This window comes from Trachinotus anak, unplaced genomic scaffold (assembly GCF_046630095.1).
Source record: "Trachinotus anak isolate AG129_WGS33_773 ecotype Australia unplaced genomic scaffold, CSIRO_AGI_Tana_v1 ptg000013l, whole genome shotgun sequence".
Lineage (NCBI taxonomy): Eukaryota > Metazoa > Chordata > Actinopteri > Carangiformes > Carangidae > Trachinotus > Trachinotus anak.
Window position 1 is genome coordinate 7,683,404 of NW_027273864.1, and position 21,901 is coordinate 7,705,304.

At 40.4% G+C, this 21,901-nt stretch overlaps 2 long non-coding RNA genes across 6 annotated transcripts; one reads left to right on the forward strand and one right to left on the reverse strand.

Moving 5' to 3' along the window:
* Positions 1 to 378: 378 nt before the first annotated feature.
* Positions 379 to 17,134, forward strand: LOC139631155 (uncharacterized). Of its 5 annotated transcripts, none has more exons than XR_011693312.1 (3): positions 379 to 839; positions 9,505 to 9,628; positions 12,932 to 17,134. It is a non-coding gene; the product is annotated as an uncharacterized lncRNA (long non-coding RNA). The 5 variants fall into 5 exon arrangements; XR_011693311.1 differs by lacking the exon at positions 379 to 839 and adding an exon at positions 5,962 to 6,070; XR_011693310.1 differs by lacking the exon at positions 379 to 839 and adding an exon at positions 6,570 to 6,816.
* On the reverse strand, positions 1,643 to 21,412 carry LOC139631156 (uncharacterized). Its single transcript, XR_011693313.1, has 4 exons — positions 17,685 to 21,412; positions 3,332 to 3,445; positions 3,081 to 3,246; positions 1,643 to 2,909 (listed from the first exon to the last, which is right to left on the reverse strand). It is a non-coding gene; the product is annotated as an uncharacterized lncRNA (long non-coding RNA).
* Between the last annotated feature and the right edge of the window lie 489 nt (positions 21,413 to 21,901).

Consider the following 21,901-nt stretch of genomic DNA (forward strand, 5'->3'; position numbering starts at 1 on the left):
AGCATAAAATAGATGCTTTGTTGTTTCTACATTTACTTGGGTTTGCTGTGGTGAAACTAAATTATGCATCGGTTTAAATGTTGCTGCCACAAGGAATTATATTCTTTACCTTTGGTAAAGAAAGATCCAGTGTATCCTATGCTAAAGGAGATAAGATAGGAAGCATTAAAACTCCTTTTTTATAGCCTTTAGAGAATTTGACCAGCTGTTATCATGGCTGCTACTTAGATACTCTCAGGTCATTTCACACAGTTAGGAACCTTCCTGAGCAAAAAAGACTGTTTGACTGCAGCTCTACTGAACTGGGCTGTGTCTACACTGTGTAGTACACTATGTATACAGTATACCTACCAGTACCTAGTGTGTGAATTCCAAAACAAACACTACTGTTGTGCACTCATCAGAAACGATTGCAACATGTCATGCCCTTCTTCCTCAGTGGCCATTTTTACAAGGTTTAGAATATGTTGGTGGTCCCTCCCCTTCCATCAAGTGGTCACGGTGGCAACTGTTGAGGGTGAGAGATCAAGTGTTCCACACTCAACTTTTAGATCGTTTTGAGTTTTGAGTCATCTGGGTACTTGACGTGCACTGCATGTTGAAGGCACTTATGCGCTCAAAATAGCAAGTGTAAGTATGGAAATATGTGAATTGAGACACAGCAGTAGGCTTGAATAAAACGTCATTAGTGTGCGTCATTCCTCTGCGCTACCGTTGCGCTAAAGAAGATGCTAAGCAAAAATCAAGCCCTTGCAAAGAAAAGAGGAGGAGGTGGAGGTGGACCCAGTCATGCAAAAAGAGGCCAATCTGGGAGCTTAAGTTTACAAAGAGAGCTTGAGGTAAATATTTTTTTTTAGCATTCATGCACTCTAACGTCTATTGACATGATCTGTCTTTTTCCTGTGACACATAGTACTTGTAGCAAATGGTTTAAGCTTAGTGCTAGCTTCACTGAGACAGCATGTGTTAGCTAACGTACTCCAAGTCTGCTTGTCGTATTGTTTAGACAGATGATCAAAGTAAATCCATACATTTCCTCTTCCTCATGGATGTGGAACAGTTCAATCTGCAGGCTCCATATATTACCAAAAAAACAAAACAAAACCAGACAAAAAACAAAACACCCACACAGCTATGGTGGGCAGTCAGTGCTAGAGAGACACTGTCCATTACTCAGTATTTAGCAACTGGCAAAAATGTTAATTTTATTATTATTGTGCTCAAAAAATGCATATACTCATACACACAAACAAAAATAATTTTCTACAATCCATCTCCATTTTGACAGGAGAATAATTCTTCCAGTATCATTTTGATAAGAGTCCTCATGATGTAATTTGTTTAGGAGACATGTGAGATGTTGCAGCGCGTCCTAAATGAATGATTACCTGAAGGTGAGATCTATTCTGAAGCAGCTAGAATGCAGGAGTGTGGGATGTTATCATTGCATACTTAAAAATCACATAAATATGAAGAGATTGGTGTCACTGTTCTGACAGTGTGTTTGTCTGTGTTTGTGTAGACGCCAGTGACAGAGGCTTAGTGGAGAGAGGCGGTCTTGTTTCTCTGTGGTCCAGGCAGCTGTTGTAGTCGCCCGTCACTGTTTTGTGTGTGCTCATATTGGAGTGTCTGATGGAGGTGTTTATACCCACTTAAATGTTCGACCAGCCTGAAGTTTACCGGGCACAGATGTAGTCATGCCCTTTAGGTTTGTTGCAGATGAGGCTTTTCCACTTCACACACACTTAATGAAGCCATATCCCTTCAGACATCTCGACCATGAGCAGCAATTACAGACTCTCAACAGCGAGTCTTCTTTGCCACGATTCCCCTGGACCCAGAGGCTGTGTCCTGAAAACCCTGGCTGCTCTGTCCCTGCACAACTACCTGCGAATACAGGCCACACAACTGCAAAGGAGCAGCACGACAAACTCAGAGGTGACTTTGTCTCAGCTGCGGGTCTGTGTCTTGACAGGAATACACGCTGCAGTGTACCAGGAAATATGAAAACCCTGCACCTTTTTCAAACATTATGACAGACAAATAATTTCCAGAAAATGGAAAGAAATTAAACTCTGAGGTGGCTGAACAAATTAATCTTTATTTAGACAAGTGAAACAAGGCTCAGTTAAGTAACACATTGAATTGTGAAAACAATGGTAGCCTCTACCTTGAAATATCTGTAGCTTCATATGAAAACAGGAACAAGCTGTATAAACCCACTGATTATTATTCTTCATGAAAGTTTAAGTTAATTTAAATCAAGTGCTTGAAAAGGACTTTATACTTCATTCTCAGTGAGTGAAGTCTCTCCTGATTGAACTCCTGTCTTTGGTGATTAGACCTCATTGCGATGTCATCATATTTGAGAGGGGGTGAACATCTGGATGTGAGTGGGCAGCGAGTTTGACAGTGACAATGTGATTGGCTGATTGAGATTGTGGTGAAATCTGTCTGGTTACTGAAAACCCCATAGTCAGCTGATTACAAGAGAGCACAAGTGAGAATTGTCAATGAATGAGGCATAAAGATAGTCCTGCTGATTGACCATATGCTGAGCTTCCTTTGTGGGGAGGTCTGACAGGTCGGCTATGATGGGTTTTTGACATGCTTCTGTCTTCAGCATCTTCCTTGTGATGGACCACCTCGCTTGCATTTTCTCAGCAGGAGACACATCTCATTATGAGCTACTACTTGCTTGAGGATCTCAGTTTTCTCTCTCTCGGGGAGTTTGACCCTTGTCTTGCTCCTTTGCCCTTTTAACTGGGTTTCTAACCTGACCATGTCGAGTTTCCAGCGGGACACTGGGTTTGGTTTGTCCTGTGCTGAGGATGCTGATGAAGTTCCTCATTCTTTAGGTCTTGCTCAGCATTGTGGTCTGTAATTTCAGGCAGTGAAACTTGATCTAACTGGATGAAGGATGACATATAGACATTTGAACTTTTATTTTAAATGTTATGAGACAGTTATGATGAATGAATGAATTTAAATTCATCCAATAATTACAATTTAATACAATGGAATAAATAGTGGAAATGTGGAGGAATCAGCATTTCATCAATTTACTGATGCACACATACCTCTAGAGCTGTGAGGGGTTGATGAGGCAAAACATGAAACTGTAGAAACTCTGAGTGCTTTAATGTCCATTTCTGTCGACGGTTAAGTTCTATTGTTCCACTTCCACTCAGTTTTCGATGCTCGAGCGTCCTGTTGTGAGTGCACTAGTTTATTCTTCTTCTCCATCTGTGAAGCGTAACACAGAGTGTCACATTATTAACTAAATTAAACCAAGTATTGTGGGTTGACAGACTTAAAAAAATGACTTCACCATATACTGCAGTGTGTGTGTGTGTGTTTTCTGGCTTGCTTTTCACTCTGGAGCTGTAATTCCTCCACTGTTTCTTTCCATGCTTCGTCCTTCTTGGCAGGGTGATGATGAGAGCTGGAGGACAGCAGGGGTGGGGTGGGACACATAATTTTACCAGGAAATTACAAGTTCCAGCGTTTTTAATTCTGGCCTTCTCCTTTCTCGTTTTGCTGCTGTCCATGCTTCCAAACCAATGGGAACAGTGAACACGCATGTTCCCTGGATAATACCAACACATCTCTGATAAGTCGGTATGAGCCCGAAGGAGGGTTCTTAGCCGTTAGTGGGTCATTAGCTGACCAATTACTATTCAAGGCACACAGGGATTGTATGGCTTGAGGAGGGCGCGCTCATTTGCCCCCCTACTGCAAATATAGACCTGGTTGTAGCTTACGTGCTGGGAGAGACAAGGGGCTGTGAGTGCACAGTTCAGGCTGGCCGGATGGCCCAGGAAAGTAGCCTACATTTATACAACTCTGTGTTGTTTCACAATAATCAGTCCGGTTAACAGCTCTCCTGGAAGTCTCCTGATCTGCCTGATTACCACTCCGCTACTGAGGACACATCACAAAAAAAAAGGCCTCTGCTGCCACAACTGAACTGAGTTTCTTCTTTGTTGGAGTCTCAAACATTTCGTTTTGCATGTTTGGGTTCGGCGGTGTTAGTGTCATGTTCATCAGTGCATCATTTCATGCTGTACTCCTGTTGATTTGTTAGCAGACGTTTGTCGTAGCAGCAATCATACAGTCACAAGACTGTGACAGCGGTCGTCTTTAAACCTCTGTCACACTGCGATGTCGGACCACCTTTTTGGAGCCACAAATCTCCACTCATCTGCAGGCCCTGATTGTAAACGGGCAATTTAAACTATAATTCTAACACATTTGTTATTTTGCTTAAAATTTTGATTGTATGGCTCATATTCACTGAATCATTTTGTCTTCTATCAAACAGCCAAGACACAGCAAACCCATAATGTTGCATCATAGGAGCACTGCTTTGTCTCTGTTGCTCCAAATTAAGCTGCCATGTGTTTGAGTGTGGTTTCTTTGACAGGTCCTTGAAGGTGACACATTGTATAGAGAGTGTGTGGGGGGCCAACTGGGGCTCATTTTTGCCACTTTAGGCCCTCTAGCGGGTTTATCCAGCTATGTTTTCCTCCATAATGTAAGCATCCCTCACACAAATTCTCAAATATTCATTTCAGCTGCACTTTCCGTTAATATTTCAGCAATAATTCAGTGCAACAAAACACATGAAAAGACAAGATCTGATGTGATTTATGAATAAACCAACAAAACCAGACAGCCCAGTTGATAGATATAGCCTGACATATGAACTGCAAATCTACCGCTTGTTTTGTTGCACGATACCCCAGCTGTGTGACTCACACAGGCTGTGCACACCTCCCACTTGAGCATCAATCTTGTATCTTAAGTCTCTTGTTTTCCCGGCACCACAGAAGCATGAGACATTGAATTAAAGATGGGCTTAAGACACACCATCGCTCATCGTCCCCAAACAGCTTCGCCACCTGCAGAGATTCTCTAACTCGCTCTCTCTCTCTAACAAGAACATTGACGAGAACAGAAGAAACACAAGGGAGCTGAGTTCTAGTAGTTAAGGCTGAGGATGCTGACTTTGTGCTTTTAAATGTGTGGGAAAGTGAAAGAGTTTTTCTGTTTTGCATAATAGGACTTGAATTTAGCATTGACACTGAGATCAGTGACGACTTATTATATATATAAGTGTGAATGAATGTGTGAACAGGTCAGGGAAAACAATAGAGAGGCCTTGATTTTAATGGGAAATCCTCTATTATATAATAGCTCCTTTGACACTGAATAATTGCTATTCAAAACACATACATAGTTATCCGCCAGGTGCAAGTGAAAGAACATTTCACACTACTGAAATTCAAGCAGACCTTGGCTTTAGTTTTGTTTCTTTGTTTAGAAGCTCTCCTTTCAGCTGCATTGCATAAAAGAGCAATTGACATCATCTAAATCAAGGCGGCTTATTTCATAGAATAATAGGGATAAAACCAGTATGTGAAATATGTGACATGATAGCCCACTCATATTCAACAATAAATACTCAATAACATACAGAGCTGTATTATTTATAACAAAATCCCATCTCTATAAAGTGTATAAAGATGGTGTACAAGTGTTGCATGCATATGAATTTTACACAGTTGGATTTATAATTAACAGGATATCCCATGAAAATCTGACGTGACACATTCAATCCCTCTGTAATCTGTTACGATTATGCACAGATGATCAGATTAAGTTGACAATTTTACCATATTGAGTGGATGTAAGAACTGAGCTGCTTGTAGTTGTTACGTGTTTGTTTCTCCAGTTCAGTTACAAGGCAGCTGAGACAACATGTGTGTTTAAAGCACAAACAGAAAAGAAAGATGCAAAAAGGCCCCTTATTTACCATGCAGTCACCCTGCTGACATGGAAGGTGTTGTGAATTGTGAATGTAGAATATAGCGTTGATCTTTGGCATCTAGACTCTAACCTCATTATTCCCCACAGGTAAACACCAAGTGCAGCACACAGCAGGGAGAGGGGAGGGGGAACGAACAGCCAGAGCCTACAGGTGGATGCTGGGATGGAGGTGGGGCTTATGAAACGCAATATGAATGGCAGCACCAGTGACAGGAGCAAATGACAATATGGTTGTCAGGTGAGCAGTGTGGCAAGAGGCATGCCAAATACAGTAGAACTTATGGCTTAACTACACTGCCCTAATGAAGACGGTGCATTGGATGTACAGTACATTGAAAAGGTTATAGCTTATGAGTCAAACACTGAACTCCAGTTGACTGAACTTGACAGAGAAATGATACGTTTTCATAACAAGAGGCAGAAATCCAAGAGAAATGCCTGATGAAATGGATCATGATGCAAAATATTGATAGTGAAACTGAAAGAGGCAAAAAGGTTTTGTTACTGAAGTTGCATTGTGAGTGAGAGTGCGAATGTGTGTGTGTGTGTGTGTGTGTGTGTGTGTGTGTATGTGTGTGTGTTTGCGTGCGTGTGTGTTTGTGTGTGTGTGTGAATGTGCCTGCAGCTAACCTGGCTCAGTGAAGCTGTGTATCCCTCGGAGAGGTGATTAAACAAAGAGTTGAGAGCCAGGGGTCTCTCTCTGTTGGAGTCCAGGAGAATACGTATGTCACTGCTCTGCTTAATATCAGCCACACGTCCTACATACTGGCTCCAGGTGTACACTTGTTTAAACATCATGTTTATTATCAGCGGTGCAGAAAAAACTATAGGACATTTGCTTCAGTTTTGACCACTTGAGATTTATCACTGAGCTCATTATTCCTCCAGTGGAGAGGAAGACGATCAGTCATGCTTATATCCTGCTTAGGTTGTTGTTGCCGCTCTATTTACTTGACTCAGCAGGTCATCTCCTCTTGGGCTGTGGTAGGTATCCTTCAAGGAATCACACTTGCACCACTGCCACGCAGATCAGCGTCATATTTCACATCATGTTGCAGATAAATTTACAATCCCACATGTGTACAGTGGCTCGTGAAGACAATCAAAGGCAAGTACCTGTCTACACTGGCTTTGTGGTTTGTGGTTGTTTTAAAGGAGCTATTTGTAAGTTTTCTCTGCAGCCAAACTTGGTTTCTCTGAGCAGTGCTACATTTTATGGCCAGATTGGAGGCTGCAGTGTGTTGTTATCAGAAAGTGATAAGACAGGCCATCGCTAGCTGGTTAGCGTGCTGACTTCAGTAGAAGAAAATACGTGATAGAGACAAGAGTTAACATTGGCGTTGGTTTCCACTGCTGCGACAGCTCTTGGTGAGTAAAGGAATGAAGTTTGATGCTGAAATTGCAATGTTTCCTCTAGACTGGTAATTAACCGGCTGTTAATGCCAGCTAACATAAGCCAGAGTTAATGCTAACGCTGGCTAGCAATAGCAAAACTTACAAATAGCTCCTTTAAATCTCACCGGCCGACTACTTTATTATCCACTTCATATCACTTTGTGACGTCTATCTCAGTTTGGTCTGATGTTGCGAAGGCGTGTTGACAGTGATTAAAGTAATGGGTTTTTGGTTGCTAGTCTGTTATTCCTATAATCACACCACCAGTTCCTATTCTCTTTGTGCTTTGAGAGGCACAGTCAGATCAGACAGCTGACAGATGGTGGTGCTTATAAGTAACTGAACTTTAGAGTTGATGTAATCAAAATTGGTGCTGCAGTAAAGTGAAATGCAATATGCAGTAAAACTATATTAAATATGTTGTAAAAGTTTTATCTGCAGCTCTACAATATAGTTTGTCGATCACACACAACGTTAAAACATATAACCTCTGATTACTTGTGTTTGTGTGTGTGTATTTTTAAGGGGCATTGTTCCCAGTGTAAAGTAGAAAACAACATTAATTTCAAATTGAATTTTACTTATGCAAAATAGCTGGCAAATGATACTGAACAGCTGTAAATGACCTTCAAGGACTGGAGCCATATAATGGTGTCTCTGCCCACAAGAATCACTGCCCAGCAACACTTGTTTTGTGGTGCCTCAGTCAGAATTCATACTACACCTACAGCATGGAAAAATGCAGAGCACTTTCATTTGGGAAGTGGTAAAAGAATCACAGTATTGTATTTTCTCACCAAAATGAATCACTTCTGAAAATTAGACAGGCTTCATAAATTTAGACTAAGCTGTGAAGCTATTGTTACAGGCAGGTTCTGCTGGCTCCATTCTGGCTGGTTTTTCATCAGACACAGTTTTTACTACACATCTGATAAAAGGGGACCCTTTCCTTCTAGAGCTGAACTATATATCCACTAAATATGTGCATGCAAGGAAAAAAACAGGAGACAAGATGGTCTTACAAGCCAGTGACTCACAAGCCACAGGGATGAGTCACAAATTAATTACAATTTGACCTTAAATCATCATGGTTAACTGTGTCTAATGACTCAGGAGATTGAAGGCACCAAAATCAAGCTAGGATAAGACTGTGCCAACAACTTCTCTTTTTCTAGTAACAAACAAACAGTTGTTACTGTAAAGGGGAAATCATACCGCTCTGGGTTGTTTCTCGCCCTTGGGAAGAACCTGAGCATTGCTGCCAAAGAGCAATTTAGACAATAATGTTCAAATATATGTGTGTGTGCAAATTATTTTCTATTGTGGAAGATAACTAAGTACATTTACTTGAGTACAGGTCTGAGGTACTTGTACTTTACTTGAGTATTTCCATTTCATGCTACTTTATACTTCCCCTCCTCTACAGTTCAGAGAGAACTTTATACTCCACTACATTTGTTTGCCAGCTTTAGTTACTAAGTACTTTTAAGATGACGATTTTACACAATGGATAATATGGCAAATCTTTTAAATACAACACATTATTGTCTTACAAAAAGCATTGTGTCATCATGGTCACATTTCAGATGTCTTTTAGTTGTCAACAGCTCCTTCAAAGAGTGATTTTTCCCTCTCATATGGGTTCATTTCAATAAATATTTCAATAATCTAATATTTCACCAAAAATTAAAGATAGAGAAAAAGTCCAAGTATTAGTAGTGTAGTGAGGCAGCCTGGACAAGAAACAGCTCATTCTAAATGATGAATGGTTCTGCTCTCAAAAAAGCAAAAAACCTTGCACTAATGTGAAAGCCAGATAGATAGTTTACTAACTCAATTGCCAACATATTAGACCTATGTTATAGATTTTCTGGAGTTGGTTACTTAAAATGTCCCAAATGTTTCCAGCAGTTTCCAAACCTATAGCAAAATCTGTGATTTTAATTATGGTAATTGTCCATCTGATTTGGTCACCTGTGAATGGTGTCATATGCCCTTTGTGCATGCGTTGGCTGCCAGAAGCAGTTAAACTTTACTTTTTATCCATTTTAAGACACTTTTTACACCTTTTCAACTATATATTTTGACCAGATTAAAGAATTTAGTTAATGGACATCTGGATCTTAAGTTAACAGAGAAAAAAAGCTGAGCAAACGTTAAACAGCTCAGCTCCTAGCCCATCCAAGATGTCCTGTGTCTGCCTAAGAGCGTTGGTGAATCACTGATTTTTAATGTGAAACTGCTTTATTCAGTGTTTCTACTGGTTATAATCACCAGATCTGTTTGTTTTGGAGAAGAAGAGACCTCTGTGGATAATTCGGCTCCACTAGAACGACTGAAGGAATCCAAATCGGGAGGAGCTGACAGCAGTGGTGGTGAAGACAACTCCCACGATCCCACGGTACTAAACAACGTCACCAAACGTCATTGTTTTGATTGAGAGACCCTTAGTGCTAGAAGTTACATACTGTTTGTTTAATTCAGGAGTGAAGTCCTGTCTCGTAATGGTCTGTAAATCATTTTTCTTTTGTGGAGCTAATAAGCTACAATATCTGCTCCTGTCCTGCACTCTCAGCCTGTTCCCACAAAGGTCAGCACTGTAATGACAGTTTCCTGGTCACGGCAGTTCCACTGACATGAAATTTCACTGCTAGTGTGGCCAGGTCTCAACTCTTTTTTGCGATTACAAAGGAGTGGTGGATGTTCCTTTTCACCACTTTGAAACTGCAGTACATTCAAAGGACAGCATGGTTTTATGTAGCTTTTTGCCGGTCTCTCGTGGCCAATAACTGCTCTCTATCCACCAACAAAGCTGCGGCTCCATGTGCACAGCAGGTAGAGACTGGTGAATGTGGCAGCTGCACCTTGGAAGCACATCAAGTTGAGTCCATTAAATCCAGAGATAATAATGTTGTGGTGAAAAGTCACTTGAAAATGTTTCTATAAATCAGAATTCAGATGTGCCTGAGAAATGCTGAGGTCAGCTTTGCCCTTTTACACTGCTGGTAATGCATTTCAATAGTAGCTGATCCAAAGTCAGCCTTAAATTAGCTGCTTACGATATGTTTGCCCCCCATGCAAACAAATTCCCACGCACACAAATGCACACTGAAGAATCGACAGGTGTGGATTTTAGATGGATTTTTAGCTGCAAAGTAAGCACAACCTGAAGCTGGAGCACTGACAAACTGACTGAAACTGCAAACAGCAGCTTTAATGAGGAAAAACTTCATCATGCCGGTTTGCTAAGCTGGAATTTGACTGTATAGACTTCACAATGAAGGTGATGACGTTATTTTCAGTTTTGGTTTTTTTTTGTTAAAACTGTGTAAAGAGGTGTTGATTAGACTGTCTGATCATTTTGAGGCGGCAATTTGTGGTGCCGTTGAATTGTACTGCGTTATTTTGACAGGCGTTTCTATTATTTTTTCTAACCAATTCAAATCAATGAGGAGAGGCTGAGTAAAGGAAACACCTGTCTGTGTAATGCAGTAAAGTTCAACAGCACCACACACTACATCCTCCAAAATGATCAGATTGCTGAATCAACACCTCTTTAACACAGTTAACAGTAACAGCTTAACCTTCATGAACAGAGGACTTCTTGCAGGACTGACATGTTTTAGCTAGGTGTTCCTGATAAACTGACAACTATTTTCATTTATCTGTGAAATCACAGTAAGAATATTCAACAACAGGAAGAAGCAGTTGAAGATGTTACAGTTCCAGTTTTTGTGTGGATGATACATTGCTGCTGCACTGTTCTCCGCCCTCAGGAGAAATTTCTCTGGCAAGTCTTTTAGTGTTAATACAGGATAGATGCAGGGTGGCATTACTTCTAAAATAGTTTCTAAAACAGCTACCACTGAGGTTCAGTTGTTTGAGATGTATGTGAAATGTGAAGGTAGTGCTCTCTCAGCGGCCCAGTGCAACACGCAGCATTGTGAGGTTGCAGACAGCGATTCTCCCTGTAACCCCCGTTGTGACTGGCAGACACAGGGACGCCGCTGCTCCCTGCTGGCAGTGCCGCCGATGATGAATGACGCCATGCTGAACTAGTTTAAGAGGAGCATCACACAATCGCTCATTTCAAAAGGCACTGCTTCACACAACAGCCTGGGGAACGGCATGGAAAGTAATATCCATCAACAGCCAGCCAAGCAGTAGCGCTATCAGCAAACACAATTTAGAGCTCAGGAACATTATTGTTTTTCTCCCCCTCCTCCGTTCATCTCACTACAACAATGAACTGACTGAGTGACGCTCATTTGATGAATACGATACAGCTGTGGTGATAATATGAACTTGGTCATTATTGGGAGGAATTGAATTTGGATGAAAAAATGTTCTGTTAAAACAGAAAACAAGAAAGACTTTTTTTTCCAGCTGCTTCATATTGAAGAAAGCCATATCAAGAATATCTCCCCTGCCTCAAATGTAGGATGAGAGTTGTTGACACGATATTACAGGCTGAATGGATGTGCATTGCAGTTCAACAAATAAAAAAAATGTGAATCAAATTACCAAATCATAAAATGAATCAACATTTTAGAGGGATTACATGGCAAACTACACAACAAAGCACAAAACAAGTGACCAACACTAATAAACAAATTACATTTTATATGAACTTATTCATAACCTTCAAAGAAGAGGCAGAAACTTTCTGTTGTTGACTGAGCAGGATCTGAGGCCTGTTTCAAAATAAACAGGTCACTTATCTGAACAGCAATCAGCAGATTTTATTATGGCTAGTACCTTATCATAATCACCAATTGTTCTGTAGGTTGTTTCCTTTGATGCCTCAGATAAGCGCTTCTTATCACGTCTGGTACAGGTGAATTATCTTGAGTCCTGTCATGTGTTTCGTTAGTTTATCCACTACCTGCTGACTTGTTGTGATATGGCTGCTTGAACAGACTTTATTGTCACTGTCAGTAAGCCAGAACAATAGTGAACTGCTTCACTGATTAGTGTCATGACATGACAGCAACTTCAGCCATGCTGAATGTGCCGGTCTTAAAGGAACATTTTGGGGAATATGCTAACTCATTTTCTTGCTGAGAGTTAGATGATGATACCACTCTCATGTCTGTGTGGTGGATATGAAGCTACAACCAGCAGCCCGTTAGCTTCGTGTACAACAACCAGTCTGTCTCTGTCCAAGGCAACAACATCTGTCAAGAAATAGTCCGGCACATAACAAACCTGTAAAATCATAACCATGTTGTTTTTACGCTTCAGTTTTTGAATGGATTAAACAAACTCATGTTAATTTGTGAACTTCATTTCCACTAATGTTTATAAAAATGTTGAACTGTTCCTTTAACATCTAACAAAACTCCACCATGCAGATGATGTAATGCTGTTTTTGTTCCCACACAGATTTCAGTAAGTCGTGAGTCTGGTGATCACTGCTGATAGCTGTCATGGCTGCCATAGCGTAACTCAGTCACACTGTGTGCAGAGAATTAGCTCAGAATGAATGTGTAAATGATAAAGATGTTCAATACTTCATATGTATTGGGATAATATGACACTGTACTGTCTATTTCACACTGAGTTTTCCCTGTAATGGGCTCTTTAAACTTCATTTATCACATCTCCTCTGTAATTTGCATCTATATGCTCAGTTTAATCAGCTTGAGCCCATTTTGCTCTATATCAGGGCTAAGTTCTCTATTTCTCACGCACTTTTCTTCAGCTATCACGGTCTGATGGACAACCAGGGGATATCTGCAGCTCTGATGATGAAGAAACGAAGAAACACGTGGGAGGAAAGTCCCGTCAATCCTCCAGGCAGGACAAAAGCTGTCAGCCTCTCATTCAAGAGCATTGGGCCTGTGTAAAATAAAAAAAACTGAAAAAAACAAAAACAAAGAAATAGGAGCAATAACCCTCTCAAGAGGAAACATGATGGATTCACATTGAGAAAGGGTTTAATTGTGACACCTATGTGGTCACAGTTGCTGGGATTGTTATGTATTTTCCTGTAAAGAAAAAAAAAAGGAGCTACATTTAAATGTATTTTTAATGGTTTAAGTTTGATTTCTTCCTCAGTTCCATCAAACTGAGCAGTGGAAGTGTAGTAGTACCTCTGTGCCGTACAAACTCAATTACTCTCCTGTCCTTTTTTTTATGAAACAGGTAAGCAGTGTGTGTTAGTGCATCACAAGTTATTTCTAAGGACGTTAAAAGCCTTTTTGATGCTGTTTTGATGAGGTTTGATGGAGGGAAATGCATGTTTGATCAGATTAGAAACTTGAAGCCTTGCTAGCTCCCATCTGTACACAATGAGACAAAATGGTGGCCTTCGTGTTATGTGGCTCACTCCACAGTGAGTGAGTTTCATGATAAGTGTAAAGTTATTTTAATATTTCCACTTGCTGATTCAGGTTAGTGCAATGTAATGCGGTAGAACTGTTGTGGTGACATTTTGTAAGGTCGAAGGTGTTTAGGTCATGTTTTGTAAATGTGTTTATGTGTGCAGTAATAGGTAGACACGTCAACAGGCTGGATTAACAACAGTATTAAAGCTACTGAAATAGAAACTTTTGGAAGCTGGTTAAAACAGCATTTACTGGATGTTGTACACAGACAGTCTCACAGCAGTGGTTTCCAACCAAAGGTACTGCAAGTGCTCCGACAAATCATTTGCAAAACAGTAAAATTTTAGTGAGAAAATAAAAAAAGTAAGTAAAAATATAAATAATGTTTTAATGTTTTAAAATGAAATAATCTTTAAAACCATTGAAACTGTTTAGAAACTCCTTCAATATATATATATATTTTTTTTCTGGTATTAAGGTGTATCACTGTGATAAGCCAATCACAGGAACTTTTATGTTGTTGTTGGCCGGACCACATTATATACTCATGTGTGACCGCACAAGACATTCAAGGCAAAAACTGGAGTATCAAAATGGAGAGCTGGTTAGCAAGAGGAAGAATTAAAAGAACGAAAGTCAAGAGACAAACAGTGAATTGACAAGTGATCTCTCCTTTGAAAAAATGAGCTTCCTCCATGTTTCCCCACCTGTCAGTTCAGTCCTGAATGTTTGATTGTTATCATTAAAATAAAAAGTGCTCTGAGAACTTCGGCCTCTGTGTTGTAATGGGATCTGATGTTGGATGTCAACATTTTTGAGATTAGGGCCTTGAGTTGGAAAAGGTTGGGAACCACGGTCTTACAGCAATATTTGGTAAGTTAGCTAATAACTGAACAACAGATTTGTGTATCCAGAAGCTGTATGTTATTAAATATCTGTTCAGTTTAATATGTGAACCCCTCATGTGTGAACGGGTGAATTGTGAAATTTTGTTACAAGACAGATTATTGTGGACATAGAAGAGGGAGGTTCAAATGAAAGAGAAGATGAGATAAATTCTATTTGATGAAAACAAGGAACAACTACTACTTTCTGTATAAAAGAGGACTCATCTGGACCCATTACAACCAGTGGCCTCCACTGATTTCCACTTAAACAGCAGGTATTTCTGCAACCAAACGGTAACACGTAACATTTTCTGACATCGTCAGATTAGTCAGAAGCAGCAACAGCACCGCTTGCACCGGAGCGAAATTTGCTAGGTGCAGTTTAACTCTGGCCTTTTTGAAGGGGCGGAGGTCTCACTCCTGCTATTTCTTCTATTTCACACAGTTAGACAGAAGTTCCACCCTCTAATGGTGCATACAAGGTGAAACCATAGGACTCCATCCCCTGCTATGACAAGACCATGTCAACAGGTTGCCACACAAAGATCTGGACCTCATTTCCTGATAACAGGCGCTCTGAGAGACAAAGGGCTTTTAGGGGTTTGTTCATTATCTGTCTGCATTACTCATAGCAACAGTTAAAGTGCAGATATAGCCGACACAATTAAGTGTGTCTTAATTAACGCTGCTGTCTCTCCCTCTGAAAGGTGCTAAAATGCTGCTCACTTGCTTTCATAATGGCTGACTAATCTAATTGTATGTACATTTTGAGATTATGTAAAAACGCTGCACAGTAAGGAATGAAATAAACAATTACATGTGCTCAGAAACATAAGCTTCATTATGTCAAGTGTCAAATATAAACTCCCAGTACAACACGCATGTAGTATATAGGTGATGGGCTCTGCATTAATAACATACTGGCCCTCAAGCAAAAAATATGGTAACCTCACATGAAGGTGTGATGATTTACGTTATTAGCTGTGTGACTAAGAGAGCTTTTTGTTGTATTTGTTAATAGTTCATTTACATATATTTTCATGTTGTTCATGAATATGAGTAGTTTAAATGTGACAGTGTGTTTTCCTACCTGGTTTTCTAATTAAAATTGCTGTTTTAAATTCTTCCAGGAAGTTAATCCTGGCAATATTAACCTGCTTAGGCTTTGGCCTAAAATATGATAAAACCTGCAGATAATGACTCTAAAATCCCATTAGTCATTATCATAAAGTGCCATAAAATGTCAGATCTGAGTGCAGTGAGTTCATTTGGGTTGATGTTACATTACACATTATTCATATGAGGGAAAAGGAGCAGATATAAAAAAAAAACATTCCTGCCAACACTCATAAGAAAGGGTTTGTTTATTGGATGTTTATACATGGTTTCACCGGTATGAATTTGAATTTTCATCCCCACACCTCAGTGTACAGGTCTCAAACCATCTGTGAATATTCATATTCGTGCTGAACATACCATTAGTTCAACAAACACATTCAGAAGTTTTTACATGAAGTGTGGGAAGTTATTCATAAACTGTTTTCTCTATCTGTCTCATTTAGATGGTGCAGATGTCTGAAAACATAATTTCACAGCTCATGGGGTTTTATTTGAGTGCTGCTCTTGTGTTACCTCGTTTGTCATGGTTCTCAGTGATTTCATTTTTCAAAATGACATCAAAACAGTGTTTTGTGCTCCGTACTAATAATCAGATCTACAGTTATTGTGGTTTGTTCTTTTTTTAGCCAGGGAAATGTGCACATCATGAGTGCTTGAGATGACTATGTGTGTGTGTGAGCAGTGTATTGTTCATCATCAGATCAGGAAAGAGGCCCTTCAGTGTGAAGATTTGTAATATTATTGGTCTTTGTGTCTGAGTGAGACATTGACATAAAATTTCATGCCTGTGTTTTAAAAAAATGTAGTGATATGAAAGAGATGGAGAGAGAGACAGAGCGAGAGCATGAAAGGCTGGGAGATGGAGTGAGACGAGAAGAAGAGGGTGAATAGTTGTGCTGTAATCCTTGTCGTCTTGGTGGGGAAGTTCAGTGTTTGAACAGAGAGTGCCGAGGCAGGGCACAAACCTCCAGGATGGATCTCTGAGATTAAAGTGCCCCGATCGCTGCTCTCACATCACATCCCCTACCATCAGGGGGGAATTCATTTACTCACACAGAAAGACGAACTGAGAGCGCAGGGGAGAACTGGCAGAAAATGGAAAGCAAAAGTCTGACTGGAGGCTTTGTAGTAATTGAAAGCAGTTGAACTCTCTGAGGGCCTGTGATTCGGCGCAGAGACGACACACTGAAGGGAGACACACAGCAGAGAATGTACTGTATGTATATTAACTTGTATGAATCTGTTTTTTTCACCCTTTAGACAAAAGACATGACTACAACCCAAATACAGTTTACTGGAGAAAATGGAAAGAGCATATGATAATGTTCACGGCACAAAAGCGGACCGTTAATGTATCACTTTCCTGCACAGTCAAAACTCTACATTTCAAATGAAAACAGATACAGCTCGAGCAGCCAGCACACTGCCTGCTACACTTACTGCTCTAAGACACACAATAAGGCTACACATCTTAACCCGAGTCTGCCACAACAGTCAGATCACCACAGACACAAAAATGGTCCCACATGCATACTGGTTATCAGGGTGTGCAACACACTGATCCAGAGTGAACCAGACACACACGACTGTATGGTGAGATATGAGGTCAACACAGTCAACACACAGCAGCACCGTACCAGCCACGAATGCAGCACCAGAAGTGCAAGAGGGTAATAACCAGCACACGCACTGCGCTCAGTCAGTCAGCGCTGAAAAGTCATTTTCTTCCTCTGCGTGGTGGGAGGTGGGGGGACCACACACAGTGGTCTTAGCAGGGGCAGAGGAAAACCAGGACCACTGGCTGTCAGAGCGCAGCAGTCGTTACCAGGCTCAACTTCAAGACCTAGACAATACTACACAGAGTTTTTCCAGCTGTGTTTTGATAAACAGGCCCAAGTGAAAAACTTTGACATAAAATATGTGTCTGTCCAGATGTGTTGTTTGTTGTATTTGATGGTCAGGATGCCCTCAAGTTGAAAAAGACAGCTCAGACTTATGGGTGAACATTAAATCACCCTCCCTCCACCCTGCCAATCCAAGTGGTAGCGCGACCTAAAGGAGCTATTCATAAGTTTTACTATTGCTACATAGCTAACATTAGCATTAACAGCTGTTTACTTACCAGTCTAGAGGAAATGCTCAGCATCAAACTTCTTTCCTTTATTCGCCAACTCTAATTAACTCTCGTCTCTACCATGTCTTTTCTTATACTCAAGTTAGCATGCTAACCAGCTAGCCCCGGCCCGTATCATCACTTTCCAATAATGACTCACTGTCGAAGGCGTCTTATAACCTCTATTACCGAGACAACGATGGCTGAAGCTCTCTTTTTCTCAAACGACAATCACCACCACCTGCTCCCAGCAAGAAACCGTGGTCGGCGGCAGAGAAATCTTACAAATAGCCCATTCAGAACAACAACAACAACTACAAAGCCAGTCTAAACGGGTCAGCAGCTCTCTACAATCCAGCGGGAATGTGTTCTAAAGACTGGGAGTTATGACCTCAAAAGAGTGACTGCAGTTGATTGATGGTCATAGTAAAAAAAACGAAACAACTGTTGGTAACACACAGACTCTTTCAAACAAGCCTGGTGTACTTTTATTTTCCTATTGTGGTGTCAGTAAGTGCACATAAGTTCTATTTGAGTAGGGGCTGCATGTGCATACAGCTGTTTTCAGTTATTCTAGCTGATAAGATCGCTGATAGCACCTCCAAATAAGGATAAAGGTGTAATTGCTCTTGACCTACAGCAAAACAGCTACACAGTCCTGACAAGCAGTCTAATACTGTAGAGAAAACTCAACAGACTCAACATACCAGTGATAAAGGTGAACAACCTTAATAGCTCTAGAGGAGACTGGTGTCATAGATCTTTTTCACAGGAGACACTTTGACTTGTCATAGTAAAAGAAATTTCAGCTTTAACTAATAACATTAACAACGGCTCTGTTCAAGTCAAGTGGCCCAGTAAGTCATGACCCTGTGACATGGAGCCGACATGCACAGCACCATGACTCTGACACTGAGTCAGATAAATGAATTCAGCCAAATTTTTTAGACCCGTGCTTTTCCTGCTGTGACATGTCAAAAGTGAAAAAGGCCTGCAAAGCAAAGTCTGTAGATACCAACCTGCTCAGAGAGGAGCTCAAACCAGACACAGGGAGTGAGAAGATGTAGGTGAACTACAGTCTTTAGAAATGTAGGTAAAACACTTTTGTCAACGAGTATACAGAAATATGTTCTTACTTTATTTCAGTCTGTACCGAATATGTAACGTGAGTAAAATATCTTCGATTGAGAACAATGTTTAAACATACATAGGTGGAGTGCATTGGTACTTCAAGAGAAAATACATGTGGAAATTAAATGAGAAATTACTCAAATAATTCCTTACATCAGTTCTGATATTATTTTATTTATAAACCAAGTTTCATTAATACATTATTTGTACATTTCTTGCTGCTTTCACTCCACAGACCTCTGCCCAGCAGCTATGATCAAAATCTGTGAACTGTTATACTGTCTATGTTTCTATGTAAGAGAAGCCTGGGGCAAAGGCTTGAGTTCCTCAGAAAAGGCAAAAGCAAAATTTATGTTTATTTAAACCTGACAGATAAGAAATTTAAGAGTATGTGTGTTTTCTCTCTGTTTAATATCACATTCATGACAAACAAACAGATCATAGAAACCAGGGCTGCACAATTCATCGAAATATAATTGAAATATAATCGCAATATGGGAAAGTGCAATATCCAACTCACAAGAGCTGCTATTTCTTGGATCAAGGTAAAATGTGTCGCAACATTGTTGTGCATTGTAAGCACGATAAGCGTTGTGGTGCTACAGAGATGCCCCAGCCTACTAATCATATTCTGCAGAAGTGAGGTAAAACGCTTGTTCGGTATAAGGCCCATCATCATCACTTAAACATTTTTTCGTATCACAATCACAATATCTGACAAAATAATCGCAATGATTTATTTTTGCATACCGTGCAGCCCTAATAGAAACTGCCTTTGGCTTCCTTGGACACACAGGACAACAGCCAATATGATTTACTGCCATGAGACCATTAAGAAGTGTGTGGCATATATGGATTCAGAAATTGTTCTTGACAGCATCATCAGGTAGAAGTTCATAGCACAGTCTAGAGAGTGTCCCAAGGCAGTGGTCTGCAGTGGATGGTGGTGCAAGTTTATTGTGGGTGTTAGAATGGGAGTAGCTCTTCCTTTCATGCTGCAACCTCCTGCAATCTGCTGACCTTTCATCTAAAACCTCTGAGTTCTGGCTCCCAAGAGGCTCTCCACACTACAGCTCCCTGAGTGAGCTCTCTTTGGGCCAGCTCCTGAGGCAGGGAGGAAGAGGACGCAGGCTTGCTCAGACATGGTTTTGAGTTTGTGTTGATTATGCTAGGGCACATAATAGAGGTGTTACCATGTTTAGTTTATGGAGCAGTCTCTCAGAGTGCATGACATACTTTTTGTTATATACATCATGTTTTAAGGGGATATATTTAAAAGATGCTGGGTGGCATGAATTGGAAGCTACTGAATGATTCTATGAATTCTCCCAGCATGCCAGCCAAAACAGCCTGAAGGGGCATCACCTACTCTGCATCATTTCCCGTACGCAGAGATAAAAGAGTGAATCCCTCTGAGCTGCCTGCATCAGCCATTGTGTCTGAGGTTTGTCAGACATGCCTGGGGCACTTGCAGGTTGAAAATGCAAACTTTTATATTTAAACTTCACATTTTTGACATAGGATGCCTCCTGTTCCTTCCTTATATGATACGCAGGTCTGGTTTAGCTTATTAATGTTGGACAAATAGACTTTAATCACAGCCTGTGAAGAAATATAAGAGGAAAGGAAACATCTTGCACATCAGAGCACAAAGAAATCAACATTTAAAAAGAGCAGATGTCTTTAATGGGATTTGTTTCTTTATGTCTTTTGATTCATTTAAGATAAAAAATGATTTATGAATGTCATTTACAGGACTAAGAGAGTTACAGCAGTTTACTATATGATCACACTCATTTGGCAAAAAATGACTCAAACTCAGACATAAGTTCTCTTGCTGCTGCAGCATGAGACAAGAGATGAATGTTAGTTAGTTGGTTAGTTAGTTAGGATGTACAAGACACAAAAAAACGGTTAATAGTGGTACATCCAAAAAAACACCTTATTACAAAGCAAACGTGTTGTCCCATACTCCCCAAATAAAATCAGCAATGCAGAACGGTTCCCTCCCAGAGGATCTCATCAGATAATATAATATATGCAAATACTGTGGAATTGCAACTGTGTTTTACTTCATGGAGTACTTTAAATGAAGTGGCTTCTGTGCCCACAGGCCCACACCTGTTATACAGCCATGCTGGTGCACTGAAAACACAGCAGTACTTTTAGCTAAATGTTAACAAAATGCTCACAATGACAATATATGATACTTTTTAATTTCCTAATTAGCACTATACATAAAATACAACAGAGGCTGGCGGGGATGGTGTTAGCTTAGATGACACTAGATGAACCAGAGCATCAAAGACATTAGAGTTTTTCCTCTGTGGATCATGGACCTCATGACTGTCCACTAGGGTTGCACATCTCTCTGTGATAAACGATTTGATATGCATCTAGATACACAGGTTACGATTCGATTCAAAAACGATATCCCTTTATTACAGACCGATTCGATACGAATCGATTCCATACAGTGTAAGAACGATACAATTCGATTCTATGGTTAATATTTGTTGTAGATATTTTATATAATAAAGAAGCCAAGTCTATGAAAGTGACAGTACAATAGTTTCTTTTTAAATATGTAAAAGACTGGCACTGGCAAAAAAAAAAAAAACAGAACAACAAAATCACATGTCAACGTATTTATTTTTCGACATGGACCAAAAAAAACTCTGGCTGAATCGTTGGATGGGAACTCCAGAGGTAAAAGTAGCACAGAATAGTAACAAACCCAAAAACGGTCCACATCTTGGATTTTTGTTTCCCCGATGCGTTGAAAATCTTTCTCAGTGCATTATCACCTTCGGTCAGGCTGACGCTTTCGTTCCCCACCTCCTCCATTTTCCGTGTCGTCCCTTGTTTCTCACTCATGCTAATACCAGCCAGGCAGCTACGGCGTTTCGCGGGCAGCCTCAGCTCTCGCGTTGTTTTAGAGACCTGGCGCGTGTGTAATGCGCCAACTGATTCAAAGTCTCGCGATACCCGATCCATGACTCTATAACCGATTCATCTAGGAATTCGTTGATAATTCGTATCGATTGAGGAGGTTGCTACCAATACAGCCGTATCTCTCACTTGTTGAACCGAAT